Source organism: Barbus barbus, assembly GCF_936440315.1.
Source record: "Barbus barbus genome assembly, chromosome: 40".
Classification (NCBI taxonomy): domain Eukaryota; kingdom Metazoa; phylum Chordata; class Actinopteri; order Cypriniformes; family Cyprinidae; genus Barbus; species Barbus barbus.
Genome location: NC_136718.1, coordinates 24,403,186 through 24,419,595, shown reverse-complemented (window position 1 = coordinate 24,419,595; position 16,410 = coordinate 24,403,186). Strand labels below are relative to the sequence as shown.

Here is a 16,410-nt window from a genome sequence, read left to right as displayed (position 1 = left end):
ATACAAGCAGAAGCTGGCTCGCGTCACACAAGTGAGGAAGGAGCTCAAATCTCACATCCAGAGTCTTCCGGACCTTTCTCTTCTACCGAACGTCACCGGCGGTCTGGCTCCTCTGCCGTCTGCTGGAGATCTGTTTTCCACCGACTGAACATCTCTGAGACTCACAGTCCTGTACGATCAGACACTGGGTTCCTCCTCACTGACAGTAACATCAGTAATGGAGCGAGTGATGAAGATCTGCTGCCACCAGCTCAGCTTTCACACGTTTGTTTTTCATTAGTTCTCGTGTCAGCTAAACCTCACGGAGATCAAACCCACCAGTCGATCCGTCAGTAAACCAGACTCAAAGTGTGGAGATTTTCTTTTGATGTGACTTTGCTGTGGAAAGCAACTCCCTTTGCTTTTTCTTATACCTGTAGGTTTTTAGTTTACTGCTCAGTAGGGTGTAACGGTACACTAACATGACAGCTCAGTACGTGCCTCTGTTTTGACATCACGTATGTTTTCAGTACCAGAATGGTTTACTGAACAAATTGTTACTCTGTCTTTAAATAAGTGCAATCAGAATTAAAATTTCTTAAGGATAACAATCTAACTCAGATAGGAGCCCTATTACTTAAACTTTAATATAAAATTAAAGATAATATAGTTAACAACACAGCCCAAACTTTTAAATTCAAACTATTAAGTATAACATTTCTGTCCGTTTTTTGTAATATAATCATTAACACAGTGGCGTTTATATCTTGTTTTATTGGCAGATTTAGACACATTAAGTGATTCAGACACAACTAAAAGGTTAAGTAAAATATAATGATATATAGGCTGATATTTAGCGAAGCGTCTTAAGTTGTCAGACATGTCCAGCACTTTGTGTATGTTGTGAATCTTTCTTCTAAATCAAGTGTGCATAACTGATCATCATTATTCAGATAAAAATATTTTACTTTACTTTCTGGAGCCAGTTTGGTTTAATGGCACAGGCAGCAGTGAGCTGTTTAGCAAAACATGGATTGCTATTCATACTTTGAAGCATAAAGAATAAACTCATTCTCTTGGTAATATTTTAATTGCAGAGGCATTTTATTATTATTATTACTTTTTTTTATTAATGAGTCAACAGGTGAGCTGTTGCTAATTCAAGCAGGTGGAGAAAAAAAAGCCCTGCACTGTTACACAAGAGACTGGTGTGTCAGAAGAGATATGGTCGACAGAGACGAGGGTGTTTGGCTTCTGCGGCCTGGAGGACCTGTAGTGCAGAGCAGCATTCATACAGGAGACAGGTGTGTGCATTTGAGTGTTTGAGAGTTATAGAGGATACATCTGGGTTAAAACGATATATAATACATTCTCTGATGTGCCTTAAGGTGTGCTTTTAGCCTGGTGTCAATATGGACGGAAAGAGTTGGGCCTGCTACATGCATCATCAAAAGACAACATGATATCCACCACCAAATTAAAGCAAATACTGAAATGCGGAATGTTTATTAGAAACCATATGTTTCAAACAAGAGCGTGCTCGTTGTTTAACCACCATTATATTCATTCGAGCAGTTTGCCAATTTTTTGTCAAAGATCAAAAACTATTTTTACACGACACAAGACATCAGAAATTATGAGTTAGTAAAACGACCGAACGGATAGCTGGCCAAAGGTGTACTTATGATGGTAAACCGACATGAAACGCATGGTTTTCTTTCTTGAACATTCTCTTCCGACGAGGCCTGGACTAAATTATAGCGGTAATGTTAATCGCAATAAAAACGTTGTTTTTTTTCTTACGATTACTTTTTAAACTATGTAAGTATTGATTAAAAAGTAACAAATCAAAGACAGTTAAAATAAGAATATTTTTAATAGAATTTAGCAATCACTTCCGCTAATGTTAAACAGTCACAGGTGGGCGAGGCCTGCACCTGCAGCAGGTAGGCTAACTTGTATAGCTACCTTTCGGCCTTGCTGCTGTCTTTTCAACCTCAACAGTGGAAGAGAGCGGTTCACTCCTCGACAATTCTGCAACAACTTTGTGAAATGTGTTTTAATTTGTCAAAATGTGTCATTGCAATTGCAGGTAGGATGTTCAATTATTTATTTATTTTTGCGGAAGCGCTTGTGCGTGCTATCGACGCTTTTTTTTAAAAAAAATGTATTATGTAAGAATTTACTACTAAACTATATAAGTGTGTTTAGCGCTTTTATTTTCTTATTTTAAAAATCAAAGATTGATGATAAAGCTAGCGGTCTCTGTTAGCGGTATGCTATTATGTATATTTCCGGGTGAAAACTCGACGACGTAACGTTAACGTTAGATCAACGCGCTCCTTTTTCTCTGTAGTACGGTACCGTACTAATAACTGTTTTAGTAGTGTAAATTTAATTAAAAACGATGTGGGGTGTGAATGAGGTCATATACAGATTGATCTGTCAGTAATGGGTCTTTCATGCGGAGAACTTCGTTTTATGATGCGTTTAATAGCTAATGGCTAACCGTTAGCTGTTTTGCTATTGCGTTATTATCGTTGGTGTTTTTATAAAACGTCTCCGTAAATCGGTATCCGCTGGAGTTTGACGCCTCACAGGCATTTCTGCTCAGGCAACCAACAAACAATGCTAATTTAGTCTCACTGGGAACTTTAATACTACCAAAACAAATTGTGATTCATGCCGAAATCTCAGATTGTGATTCGTCGTTTATGAGTCTTTAATATCTTTGTGTCCGCGAGGCCGTGAGTTTTTAAAAGCTCATCTTAAATGTAATAAACAAACACTGCTTATAAATAGCAGCTGTGATGACATTCATGCTAGGAAAAAGTGCTATGGCTTCTTGTTCAGAAGCTTCTGAGACATGCCGCTCATTGTTGCCAACTGAAGCTTCAAAAACAAAGCTGGTCTTTATTTGCATGTGCGATGGATAGCGTCTTGTGACAATGTCGTGCAACATGTCGCAGTATGTTGTGGCACCTCCAGTATTGACAAACAGACACAATATCCTGAGTAATTGAATTAATTTAACCTGGTTGTTTTATTATTTAAAATAATTGTCAACTTATTTAATCAGTGATATTTTAAAAACATGTAGTTGGTTTGTGACACATCTGTATTGGAGTGGCATGTGCCACTGAATGTTGTCATACAGTGCTATTGTATGTTGTTGATCACACAAACTGCCCATTCTAGGAAACACATGGAATAAATCCATCATGAGTCGCTGCAATACCATGTTAACAGTCTCATCCTTTACTGTAAACCTTTTTTTTTTTTAAATGATGCTGCATGTGAAGGTGTCAGTGGTAAGTAAGTGTCACATTGATTGGTAACACTGATCCATAAATGGTGTATTTGTTTATTCTGCTGGCTGGTACCACTTTAATAAGAATATTTCTCTTTTTAGTTGTGGACACAATCTGATCGGCGTCTGTATTCTTTTATAATTCCAAAGGATACTGCAGAACTGTCCATTTTAATACATTGTAAAAAGTATATACATGATACTTATAATAATAATAATAAATCAAATATAAATACAATGGAATACAATGCATAAAAGTACAGTTGAACTCCAGGATGTAATAAAGCCCATGTTTGAAAGCATTGTGTTAATTAAATATTGTCCTGCATTTACATGCACATCTTACACTATCTACATTATGCTCTGGCGGACATTAGCAGGTGTTAGTACTGAAGATGCCACAACATACTGTGACATTTTCAGTGGCACATGATGAAATCCATGAGCACATGTTCCAAGTTTTAGTGGCACATGGCAATGAAAACCAGATGTGCGACACTGAAGCATAGTGTCCCAGTGAGGCTGCTTTCATTTTGAGCTGTTGACATAATTTGGAGTCCAATCTTTGCAGTAGTGATGGTGAGATGGAGCCACAATATCAAGGTCCCACCAAAACTCACAAGCACACCCCACTGAACTTTGAAGTATTTTCCAATTTTAATGTTATCTATCCTCGCAACATAATTGAATGGATTTGTATTTGAAATATAACTAAATGTTTCTAGAGCAGCAATAATATTTTTTACAGCTGTGAAATCACTATATAAACTCTCTCACTGGAAACTAATGTAAAATGTCAGTAACGGTCCTGGCTTTTTAAGTCAAGTTCAAGTACAGTAGAACAATTGCTTTAGACGAGTAGGCTATAATAATTTTTACCATATTTTTTAAATAAGAGTTAGTAACTGCTAGCTAATGATAATCTGCTTTTTTCCTCCACATATCTAACATCAGACTTGTTGTTTTAGCTATCTAGCCAATAATATTTATTTACTAATTAGCTTATAAAGCACGTTTAACTTTTTAACTGAAAAAAAATTGTTAGTGTGAAACAACACGGTTAACAGGGAAAATTAAAAGTTAGAGTAAATAACCAACTGACGACTTAGATACTTTGTGGTCATCTAATGTTGATGAAACTAAATGTTGTTTGGCATTTAGCTATGCAAACTACAAACCTTGTTCTTTCATCTTTACATTTGATTTTCCAAGTCCACTGAATGATAGGGGCAATTATTAATTGTTTTTTGGCAAACTATTTGTTACTACTTCTTGACTGACTTTACTGAAATTGGGCGTTTCATGACATTTGATACTGTTGCATGAATGTCTGTTAGTTTACAATATTTGAGGTGTTTGGGTAAGTTATGGTTTCAATCTGTGTTTGTTTACAGGTCTGCTGCTGTCCTTGACTGGTGCTGAAATGATCAATGAGGCCAAAACCTACACCAAGGAAATCTGTAAAATTTCTGACCTGGGAAAGGATTATCAAGTGATTGTGGAAAAAGGAAATAAGTTGATTGCACAGTACATGTGTCATGCAGGGGACTGTACTTGTACCCCAAACACTGTGGGTCAACTGACAAGGCAGTCTGGGTATTTGGTTCTGACCATGCAGAACATCAGTCCATTGGATCGGTTTAATGCATCACACAATAGAAATCTGATTTTACGGAACTTCACTCTTGATGAAGGTGAGAATTTAGAAAATCTGATTTGATTTCAACAACAAATAATGATGTTCAGAGTATAAGATACTACTACAAGTTTACACATTAGAAATATTAACAGATTAAAACAATTGCAAGTAAACGGCTTCAGGTTTCTCATGTAATTAAAGTAAACAGTCTTAAGTAAATTATACTAAAAGATTCAGGTATTTATTTAGTTAGTAGTAAATGTTCAAAAGTGGAAATTTTAATTTTTTTTCCCATTTTAGTATTAACATACTACTGGTAGTTTTGAGATGATTAGCGATGTAAATGTTTTAATGAATGGATCTCTCAACCTCTCCTTTGGTACAAAGTTCTCCCGACCTCTGCAACACCTGATCTGACAGATGAAGCACTCAACCCAAGCATCATTCAGACAGGTACTTACCACCTAAACGGGATATAAAAACAGGATGTCTGACTATAAGGAATAATTACTTCAAAATGTAAACTGATATGCACATGGCCATAGCAAATTAGTGAGGTTTGGGGTGGGGTTAAGAATTGTGCTATAATAACTCCACGCTTTAAAACTAAACACTTTAAAAGAGACAGACATGTAGATGTTTGTGAAAGATGTTTTCTCTGTTTTGGAGGAATGAGCATTGTTAAATTATTATATATATATATATATATATATATATATATATATATATATATATATATAGAACCATTACTTTAGGCTAGGTGTAACATTTTATCAGTTTATGCAACAATACATATTACTGTTATAGTTTTCATTAATAACCATTGTTTAATAGATGATAACTTTGTCTAATGCGCTTATGAATGTTGTTAGACTGACAATTTAACTACAATACTCAATGAAATAGCATAGACATCTTCATGGCTAGTGTTTGCATTTTATTTTTCATTCGGTTACCTACCTCTACAGACTGCAGATCTCTGCACGAGTGTTATGTCACTGTTTTGATAGCGTTGATAACATTTCTGACACATTTATTTATTTAGCCTTACTAAATGTGGTATCCTGTCAGCAATAACACATCCATGGGGTCTTCTGATTACTGTCAGTTTAAGTGCCGGCGAATCAGTGTTGCCAGATTTTGCCATGTAAACAAATAAAAACTGAAAAATAAATAAAAATAAACAGAAATGAGTTAAAATGTTTTGTAAATAAGATAAGATATCCCTAATCCTAAAATGCAACTTCCTACTTTATTTACTTTCTAAAGTGTGAAATCAAAGGGTTACTCCACCCCAAAATGAAAATTGTCAATCACTCACTCTCATGTCGTTCCAAACCTGTAGAAGCTTCGTTCATCTTCGGAACACAATTTATGGTATTTTGGATGAAAACCGGGAGGTTTGTGACTACCATTGCCTGCCAAGTAATTAACACTGTCAAGTTCATTCGATCGGTTTGATGCATTCAAATGGGTCAAACATGAAAAAACAACTCATATGAACGCCACTGATTGGCCATTGCATTCATAAGCTCAACAGACTCGTGTGTGTGATTGGTTATCTGTAACACTGTAAAATATGTACATTTTTAAAAAAATGGCGCAACATTGAGCAGATCTAAATTTAGTGCTGCAGTCAACACTTCATTTAATTTATTTTATTTGCGACAGCTGTAATGGATTTAGTTTAACTGTACTGCAGCATTTGTGTCTGTTACGCCCCGTCTAGGGGTAAAGGAGCAACATGAAAGAGTACAAGAACACGGAGGAGTTTTGGAAAATGAATGAACAGTAGTTTAATGAGAACAATGATTTAAACAGCACAATTGAGGTATTTTAGCTTCAGGAGCCAACAATGCCAAAATAACAAACAAAAACCAACTGATTTATCCCTCTAAATTCTCTAGTTCACAAAAGAAAAGTAAATCAAATACAATTCCTTCCCTAACTCCCTGTCCAAAAACAATCAATAAAAAAGGTTCCAACAAAAATGGCGTCGATCTCCCTTCCTCCCCAAAGTTACTATATACAGTTATTTACAATGGATAGCAAATGAGTCCAAGCAGGGGCAATCCAGAATCGAGGTCAAAGAACAGGCGATAGTCCGTAATACGAACAAATGCAAAGCAAACTAACAGACAACAATCAAGCTCTCTTTCTGTTTGACATAAGATTATTTTTCTTACCCCATTGGCAGATTATTTTGCTTGTTTCAAGGAAAAACTCACTTCATTTTGACTTTTTCTGAAAATAAGACATTTTTACTTGTCTAGAAAATCCTTCTTGATTTAGGAATTTCGTGGCAATGACATGTTAACTCGTGAGAATGTGATATGCTGTGGCCACGAGATATTAATTTGTGGGAAAGTCATATTAACTCGTGGGAACGTGATATTATTTTGTGGAGGTAAGGACATTAAGTCGTAGCCACAAGTTTAATGCATAAACAAACCTGCGTGACCATAGTAACCCGGGATTTTTATTCATCATTTTATTTACTATTTGTTTATTATTATTATTAATAAACAATAATAATAATAATAATATACAAATATTACGGGAAAAAAAGACAATCAGTTAATTGAACTGAGACTGTGGGATGGATAATGTTGTATGCCTATTTTATGTACTTTATGTAACTTTTATTCATGATAAACTTGATTCAAATGCTGTCAACATCACATGCAATAGCCTGCAATCTGGTAGCCTAAGCCTATGGTTAATATAATTGAATAATGTAGTAATTTCTATAATTAATATAATTTCTTAATTCAAAATAAAATATTAATAAATCCATCTCTGATAATCTCGGGTTACTATGGTCATGCAGGTTTGTTTATGCATTGAACTTGAGGCCATAAGAAAAATATATCGTTCCCTCAACATAAGAAGTCGTCGACAAAATGATCTCGTGGCCACGACATGTGTTCCCACAGGTTAATTTGACGTTCCCATGAATTAATCTCATAGCCACAGCATATTATCCCGTTCCCACTAGTTAATATGACGTTCCCATGAGTTATGTTGTGGCCATGACAAAACTAAATGAACCGAAAATGTCCCCTCCCAGTCACCGTAGAAATCCACGAATAGTTTTTGTAAATAATATTTTGATTAATCTTTCTCTCTCTCTCTCTCTCTCTCTATTGTCTGTATTACTGTCCGCATTTACTGTTGTCTCTTAGCGTGTGATGTGCTAAAAATGACTAAGTTGACTGTTTCTCCTATGTTCTTGGTACATAGTTCCCCTGACTTCCACAACACCACCTCCGGTTGAAGAAGCACACAAGCAAAGCCCTTCAGGTACTATACACCTAAACTCAGCATCTGAACCACTTAATTTTACATTTTTATGGTCATGCTTAATGTATAGGAGGCCATAATTGGTTTAGAGGTTATATGCTATTATCATGGCCTGTAGTTGAGAAAATAAAGTATTATCGTTAATTATGATAACTCAGAAGGTTTTAGATTTTTGTTCCTCTTTTGTTCCACAGACGCTGAAGGATTCATTGTTGTAGTAGTAGTAGTAGTAGTAGTAGTAGTAGTAGTTGTAGCAGCAGCAGCTGTAGTGACAAAACTAGTTTTAAAATCTGGAAGAATTACAAGGGCCATCGCAGATTTTAGAAGGGTAAGTATTACCACAGGAAAATGGTTGACATTTGTTGATTTGTTGTTGTGGACTGCCAAAAACGTTTATTATTAGACCTTTATGATCCAATACTTGGATAAACGTTCTGAAGTTAATTAATATATCATAGGACTTAAGATGACTCAGTTTTAAATGGTTTTTAAAATTGATTGCTGTTTTTTATTTATTTTTTGATAGAGATTTTGTGACTCGGCGCCAACCCAGCATGACGAAAATTACATGGAAATGCAGGCTCTGGCAGGTGTGTAAATTAAGCAATTGTGAATTCAGGGGCGCGGGAAGATGGTTTGGGGGGGGGGGTTCTGATTTTATAAAGAAACCATTAGGAAACAATACAGGGTATATAAAAACTCGAGAGAAACAAGCGTATCGCTGAGAACAAAAATAAATGAATAAATAACTACATCGCTGAGAACACTGCATAGCCCATACACCAGGACATTTGACTGCACACAAGAAATACATTAGCCTAAGCGTTTAAAAAAAAAAAGTTTTTAAAGTATATCCATGAGATTTCCATGTTCCACTTAAGACGTATCATCTAGCCACAACCTACAGATCCCACAACACAAACATAACATTCATAAACATAAAAGCAAGCATAGGCAGTGCTGCATGCATGATTTGGCATAGCAGAATGTATGCATCAGTTTTATTACTTTGATAACTTGAATTCTTACAACTGTTAAACTAATGGGCAAAGATTTAGTGACAGATGGTAGGGATGATTCAGACCCGATTCGCTCGGTGCATCAGGAAAAAAAGTTAACGATGCGATGCATCGGTTTAAAAAGTCCAATCACACGTTGGTGGCTATTTGCACTTCGTGTAAATAGACTCTCCGATTTTTATTTTATTTTTTTCCCCCAACAGTTAAACCCACAGAAAAAAAAACAAAAAAAAACGGGGGTGCACCCCCACTTCCCGTGCCTATGTGTGAATTAATTATCAGGGGTGTAATATACCTGTTGCACCATCTTAAATGACAGTTTTGGCCTTCATAGACAATGCACGTCCTTGCTGACCCATTCCAAAATCATTACTGTTAACATCCAAACTAACCATTAATTTACATGCATGTATCCTAAAAAGCAGTCCTGTCTGAACTTAAAACCTACCAAGGCATAAGGCTTTGTCTCAGTTTTCGTGGTGTAGCTTGATGGTGCAACAGGTATTAATTCAACGCAGGAACATTTTGTGTCCAACCCAGTCTTACAACCCCATGTTTACTCAGCTGGTGCAACTGGCTCCAGATCTTTATTTTGCATGACTTTGTTGATCAAAATGTTATACTTACCTAGGGCATCACTAATAAGTCCATTATTCCACATATAACAATCACAAAATGCTGAATACAGCAATTTTTCCTTAAAAGAACTGAATGCATCAATGTGTTAACTACAAAACAGTAAGACATTATAGAGATCAAATATTTCAATCGATTGATAGTTTTTTTTTTTTCATTACCAGTGTAGGTGGACTTAGGTCAGATGTCCTCCCCTCCATGGAATCAGTGCAATGGACCCAGAACTGCATGGAGTGAAGAACACTGGTTTTTGATCCTACAATCATGTTCAATAGTTTACAAGTTAGACATGACTAATATATCAGGATTATTGTGTCTATAACTTAGAGTATGTATTTCTATTAATTTTATTTACAATTTTAAAATAGGTTTACAAGTAATGGGTTTTTTTCTCTACCCTCATTGTTTCAAATGAAGGATGCAAGTTACAGTATGCTATTAGGGATGTGCATCAGCAATCGAGTACTCGATTACTCGGCCTTGACGGCAATGATCATGAAAACGATGATCGTGGGAAAAATATTAAAACATTCTGATTGGTTATAGCAGCACTTTGGGTGGCACCCTGAACTCTGATTGCTTGGCTTGCAACAGCATGGGGTTCAAAGTATAGATGTGAGAAGAGAGAGAAGCTTGGCTTTGAAGTAAAGTAGTGATGTCTGGGTTAGCTACATACACATTTGATTAATCTAATAGGATTGCGTTGGTATGTTAACATATTACATGCAGCTGAATGCGCTGCATATTACCAGTAATTAGTTTCATGCTCAAATGCAATGCCCGATATTGACCGAGTTATTTGAGACGCTCATATTGCTTTTAGATGTTTCTTTTAAAAAAAATACCGCTCCTATAATAATGCAACAGTGATGTTTTTACTTCGTATGGCTTCGAAAAAATGCAGGCAATTTTAGGAATCACTTGATAATGTAGATGAAAATATAGCACAAATCTGCCATAAACATTGACAAAAGTATTATAATGAGAACTTTATAGAATGTGAAATCTGTCTCAGCTCTCTGGCTCTCCAGCTCTGCTTGTGTCGGCCCGTCTCCACACTCAGACTGTGCTTCGTCAGCAGCTTTCTCTGAACATAGTATTTAATACTGCTCAGGTATGGCGCTAATTTATAATCAGCTTTTATACTGTGGAAGTAAGTTAATTTCTTTACTTGAGTTACTTTTTGTTGCCAATCATGAGTGTATTCTTTCTGGGTTATTTTTTCAGTTTCTTTAACTTTTGAAAGTTTACACCGAATTGTGGAAATCAGTTGATGTTTTTCCAATAAATAGTGTAAGGGGTCACTCTCTGGGTGTTTTTGCTGATAAGTGAAAGCACTGTGATGGTAGCTATCTGTCAGCGTGTCTGAAAGATGAATCAGAACTTTGCTGCTCTCTTCTGGATTTCAGAGAGCAGAGGGAATCTGCCCAGTTCTGCCCTGCAGCTGAGATTTGGGGCGTTTCTGTGAATTCCCAATATGTTTTTGCAGAACTCAAGGTGGAATATTTCAACAGGGTTTTTGTCCCATGTTTCATAGTTTAGTTACAATTTGGGGCCCCAGATTTTAGAGCCATAGAGAAGAATGGGTTTGATGCTATCGAAGATGTTTAGCCACAGTTTAATGGGTGGGTTGAATTTGAACAGGGGGGGTCTTATACTGTAAAAAGCCTTGTGTGCCTTATGTCAGATCTTTTATTGCAATATTGAACTGTCCAGAGGCTGAGAGTGTCAGACCCAAATAATTATAACAGGTGACATGATTAAGAATTGTTCCTCCAATTGTAAACTCATATTTTTTGTGAGCAAGACGAGGCTTTTTCTGAAAGATCATGATTTGGCTTCTGTTCATCAGTAAGGCCCAATCGTTACTGTACTTTTCCAAAATGGAGAGGCTTTGGTGCAACCCCTCTTCATGAGGCGACAGCAGTAGAAGATCGTCTGCATACAGGAGGCATTTGATTTCTCTGCCCTCGAGGGACAGACCAGGACAAGAGGACTTATCAAGTGCTGATGCCAGTTCGTTAATAAAGATATTAAATAGAGTCGGGCTGAGGCTGCAGCTTTGGACTCCTTTGGTCTGACTGAAATAATCAGTCCGTCTCGTTGATTTTGACAGCATTTGTTCCCGTTGTATATGTCCCCTCTCTCTCTCTCGATATAGCGCATAACTTTAGTTCACTGGAATTTCATAAACATAGCATGATCATGAGTACTTTATAGGATGTGAAATCTTTAGTATATCTATTTACTAAATTGGTTTTCAACTCCAACGGCTGGGCCACTTATCAGAATGTTTCAGATGCCTCACTAATTAAAACAGCTGATTCTCATCAGCTTCTTAGTGTGTTGAGAGACATCTAAAGGCCTATTTGGACGGTAATTGTTTCTCAGGGGGAAGTAAGTGATTTTCACCATTTACAGGCGGAAGTTGGTTATTTTTAATGCCGTCCGAATCTAAGATGTCGGTGTTTCTCTCGCCACCCCCATAAAAATCGAGTTTTTTGACAAACACCAAGGTCGTGTGGTAATTTAATTGCCTTCCAAATCCACATATCTGAGATTACGAGAAGAAATAAATTCAGTGTTTATACCCTTGAGCACTTCCGAGCACTGCAAGGTAACGTTGTACTTCAGTGTAATTTGCATACATATTATTTCTGAAATGCTGGAAAGTATTTAGAATAACAATACTTAATGTTGTTTTAACGCTCCTTATTAAGTGACTTCAAATGATTTAAAAGAAAACACAAACTGTACGAGTCATGCTTAGGGGGTCCCACTTCCATCTACAAAACCCAGTAGGTAGAGATGTATGTTGGAGTTCCATCATATTGTCTCGCTATGGAGTTATGGGCTAGTTTTTTTTTTTTTTCCAATTCCTGCGCATGCATGATATTTGTTGCAGCAGGTAAAAATGTGGTGTTTCCCATGCTTTTGAAATTGCTTTTCTTTTCCTATTATTTTTTTGTATTTTTTTTTGCGTACAGCTGAAAAACTATCCAATACTGTTGCCAGTTTTTCTACTATTTGTAACTGTGTGTATTGTAAATATCAGAAGTATTTTAATATAAAATTTTTGATAAATAGTAAACTATTGCACGTGTTAAATGTTTCAAGATACTTTTGTTTGTAAAAGTGAAAATTTCATGCCACGGAATGATCAAATATCAATCAAATGAGCAAATGTCTCTGTAAGCTTTCTTAGCTGTGCTTCATTTGTTCCACTTTATCAGCAGTTCAGCGAGTAGCACCTTACAGCACAGTCTCTGGAGATTTGAATGTTCTCCTTGTGTTTGTGTTAATTTCCTCTGAGTAATTTGTTTCCCCCCACAACTCGAATACATGAAGGACATGTCTTATATTGCGTGTTGTCTTTTTTGGGAGCTTGAAATCCCCTTGTCTTAGAATGTCTGAGACAATGACTGAGAAAGGTACAGGACTAAAGATTATTCAATAAACTTTTACCTTTATTTTGTTTCCCGTTTTCTTTTTACCTTGTTGCTAATATGGCAGTGTTTACTGCTTTCCATAGCAGACTAAAATCTGATGTTTCCTGACAAGAGGAAGCGATCGGTTTAGAAATGATTCTGATTGAACACAAGCAGTCAACATGCAGAACTTATTTGCCCGGTTTCACAAACAGGGCTTAGACTAAACCAGGGTTAGGCTATAGTTCAATTAGGACATTTTAAGTAATTTTTTACAAACATTTTTATAAACTGATCTTCTTACATTTTAGTCTGGGATTAGTCTTAAGCCTTGTCTGTGAAACCGGGGGTGAGTATTCTTTCCATTGTAAGCATATCAGAAAAAAATAAAATTGTATTAAAGGAGAGAAAACTTAAGCAACTTGACAGTATAAGTAAATAAAAAGTTCATACAAAAACTCTATATTAAACTCTTATTCACTTTTTCATGTTATGGTATAATTTCTAGTCCGTACACTGGAACACCATGAAAACAGGTTTGATATGGGTTAAGTGCAGATTGGTTTAATGAAACGAACACTGGTAGAAAAAGATTTGTTAGTTCCACCATAACATGAGAAAGACATTTAAAAAAAGGTGATTTAATATAAAGTGTATATATGAAAGTAACAATGGAAATACAAATAAGTGGGTATATACTTCAGCATATGGTCTATCACATGATTTAACAGTTCTGAATTCCTGAAATGCAAAAGTAAAATGGTTTTAAAAATGCAAGAGAAATACCATCTTGATATAAAACGTGTAACAATATAGTAATTGTGATTTCATAGTAATTGTTACTCCTTAGGCTGACACTATTCTGTCTTCTTGGAAGCTCACTTCAAAATCAAAGTGCATTTTGTGATATTTCATGAAAGTATCACCATCACACAGATGAATCGCCTCTTCTCTGAGATGAGCAGAACCTCACATGCTTAACCAGAAATACAACATTGACAATCTACACCAAATCTAGAAACACCAGACCAGTCAGAACTAGATGGATCAGAGCCTCAGTGACACCACAACAATCCGGACAATCTGAAAGAGAAGACAATTCATAAACACCTTCTGTCTCATTAAATGTCTTTGTCTGTGGAGGCACAGCAGCTACACAAAGGTCATTGTGGCAGGAAGCTTTTTGTGGTATTTTTTTTTTCTTTGATGTACCTGACCAGGGGTGTCAAACTCATAAAAATAAGAAATGTAGCTATAATTATGACATTAATAACTGAAAATGTCACAGTATGTTAAAAAGGTCCATAGCAAAGTGCTATGAGCCTCTGGTTTAGACGGACTGGAGGCAGCAGGACCAGGTGACACTAAAGCTGTACTCCTCTTATTCTGCTCTGAAACATCAGCTGACAATCACTATTTATGAGCTCAGTGAATGAAGAAACACTCACCTGTAGATTGTTGCACAGTAACCGATGAGACCGCTGCTATGGACAATAGGAAACATGCTCATATTTTATACTTTTTACATATATTAGTATTATTTAGAGCTGAAACTTACCATATACATCAACATTGAACTTTAGTTTTGAGATCTTTGTGTTAATAACAATGAATGCTTCAAACGTTCCCGATTCGTTGGTCCTGATGTTTGAGATGGTTAGTGCTCCAGTCTTTTGGTCTAGCTGGACTCTGCCACTGAATCTCTCATCATAACTGGTGTAAATTTTCCCTTGATATATCTGTGCGACTCGAGTGCTTAGATTGTCACGCTCGTAAGACCACAGGATTTGAATATCTTCCTTCAATTCAGGAACTCCTGGATGTAGACGCAGGACATCTCCCTCCATCACTCGAACACTTTCAGGTGCATCAGCCTGTCCACACACTGAGAACAGGGTTGATTTGGGTTAAAACATGCAACAAATATGTAAAGTCACAGTAAGTGTCTTTTGTTTCCACCAACTGCTTTTAGTACTACAGTAGGTTTTAAAAGCACATCTAAGGGATGCATGGTTACATATGGTTTGACACTGCAAGGACGATCACTGTGGCCTTAATTTCATGTCGGATACAATGTTAGTGTTTTTTTTTTTTTTCTGCTGGGTTTATATGTATATGTATACATATTTATTAGGTACAACTGTTCAACTACCCGTTAACACAAATATATTATTAGCCATTCACATGGCAGGGACTCAGTGCATTTAGGCATGGTCATGAGGATTTGTTGAAGTTCAGACTCAGTATCAGAAGGGAAGAAAGATGATTTAAGTGACTTTGAATGTGGCATGGTTGTTGGTCCCAGATGGGCTGGTCTGAGATTTTCACACACAATCATCTGAGAATGGTCCGAAAAGAGAAAATGTCCAGTGAGCGACAGTTCTATGGGCAAAAAAATGCTTTGTTTGATGCCAGAGGTCACAGGAGAATGGCCAGACCTGTTAAAGCTGATAGAAAGGTACCAGTAACTCAAATAATTACTCGTTACAGCTGAGATTTGTAGAAGAGCATTTATGAATGCAAAACTCATCAAACCTTGAAGCAGATGGGCAGAAAACTAAAATCGGACAATAGAAGATTGGGTCTGATGAGACTCCATTTCTGCGGCGATTTTGTATGGTATGGTGAGATTTTGGCCTGAACAATTATGAAAACATGGATCCATCCTGACTTGTATCATTGATTCAAGCTGCTGGTGAAGTAATTGTGTGTGATATATTTTCTTGGCACACTCTGGGCCCCTTAGTACCAACTGATCATCATTTAAACACCACAGCCTATCGGAGTATTGTTGCAGAGCCTGTCCATCACTTTATGACCACAGTGTACCCATCTTATGATGGCTACTTTCAGCAGGATATTGTGCCGCGTGGTAAAGCTCAAATCATCATCTTTTGTGAACACGACAGTGAGTTCACTATACTCAAACGGCCTCCACAGTCACCAGATCTAAATCCAATAGAGTTCCTTTGAGATGTGGTGGAACGGGAGATTCACATCATGGATGAGCAGCGAACAAATCTGCCGTTCTGAAAGCAAAAGAGGGTCAAAACCCAGCACTAGCAAGGTGTAATAAACTGGCCAGTGAGTATGTAT

The 16,410-nt window shown here is 36.6% G+C and overlaps 1 long non-coding RNA gene across 1 annotated transcript; it reads left to right on the top strand.

Annotated features, from left to right (window-relative positions):
* The first annotated feature begins 1,174 nt into the window (after positions 1 to 1,174).
* On the top strand, positions 1,175 to 5,401 carry LOC306859915. The gene is made up of 3 exons (XR_013783343.1): positions 1,175 to 1,283; positions 4,684 to 4,983; positions 5,316 to 5,401. It is a non-coding gene; the product is annotated as an uncharacterized lncRNA (long non-coding RNA).
* Positions 5,402 to 16,410: the final 11,009 nt, after the last annotated feature.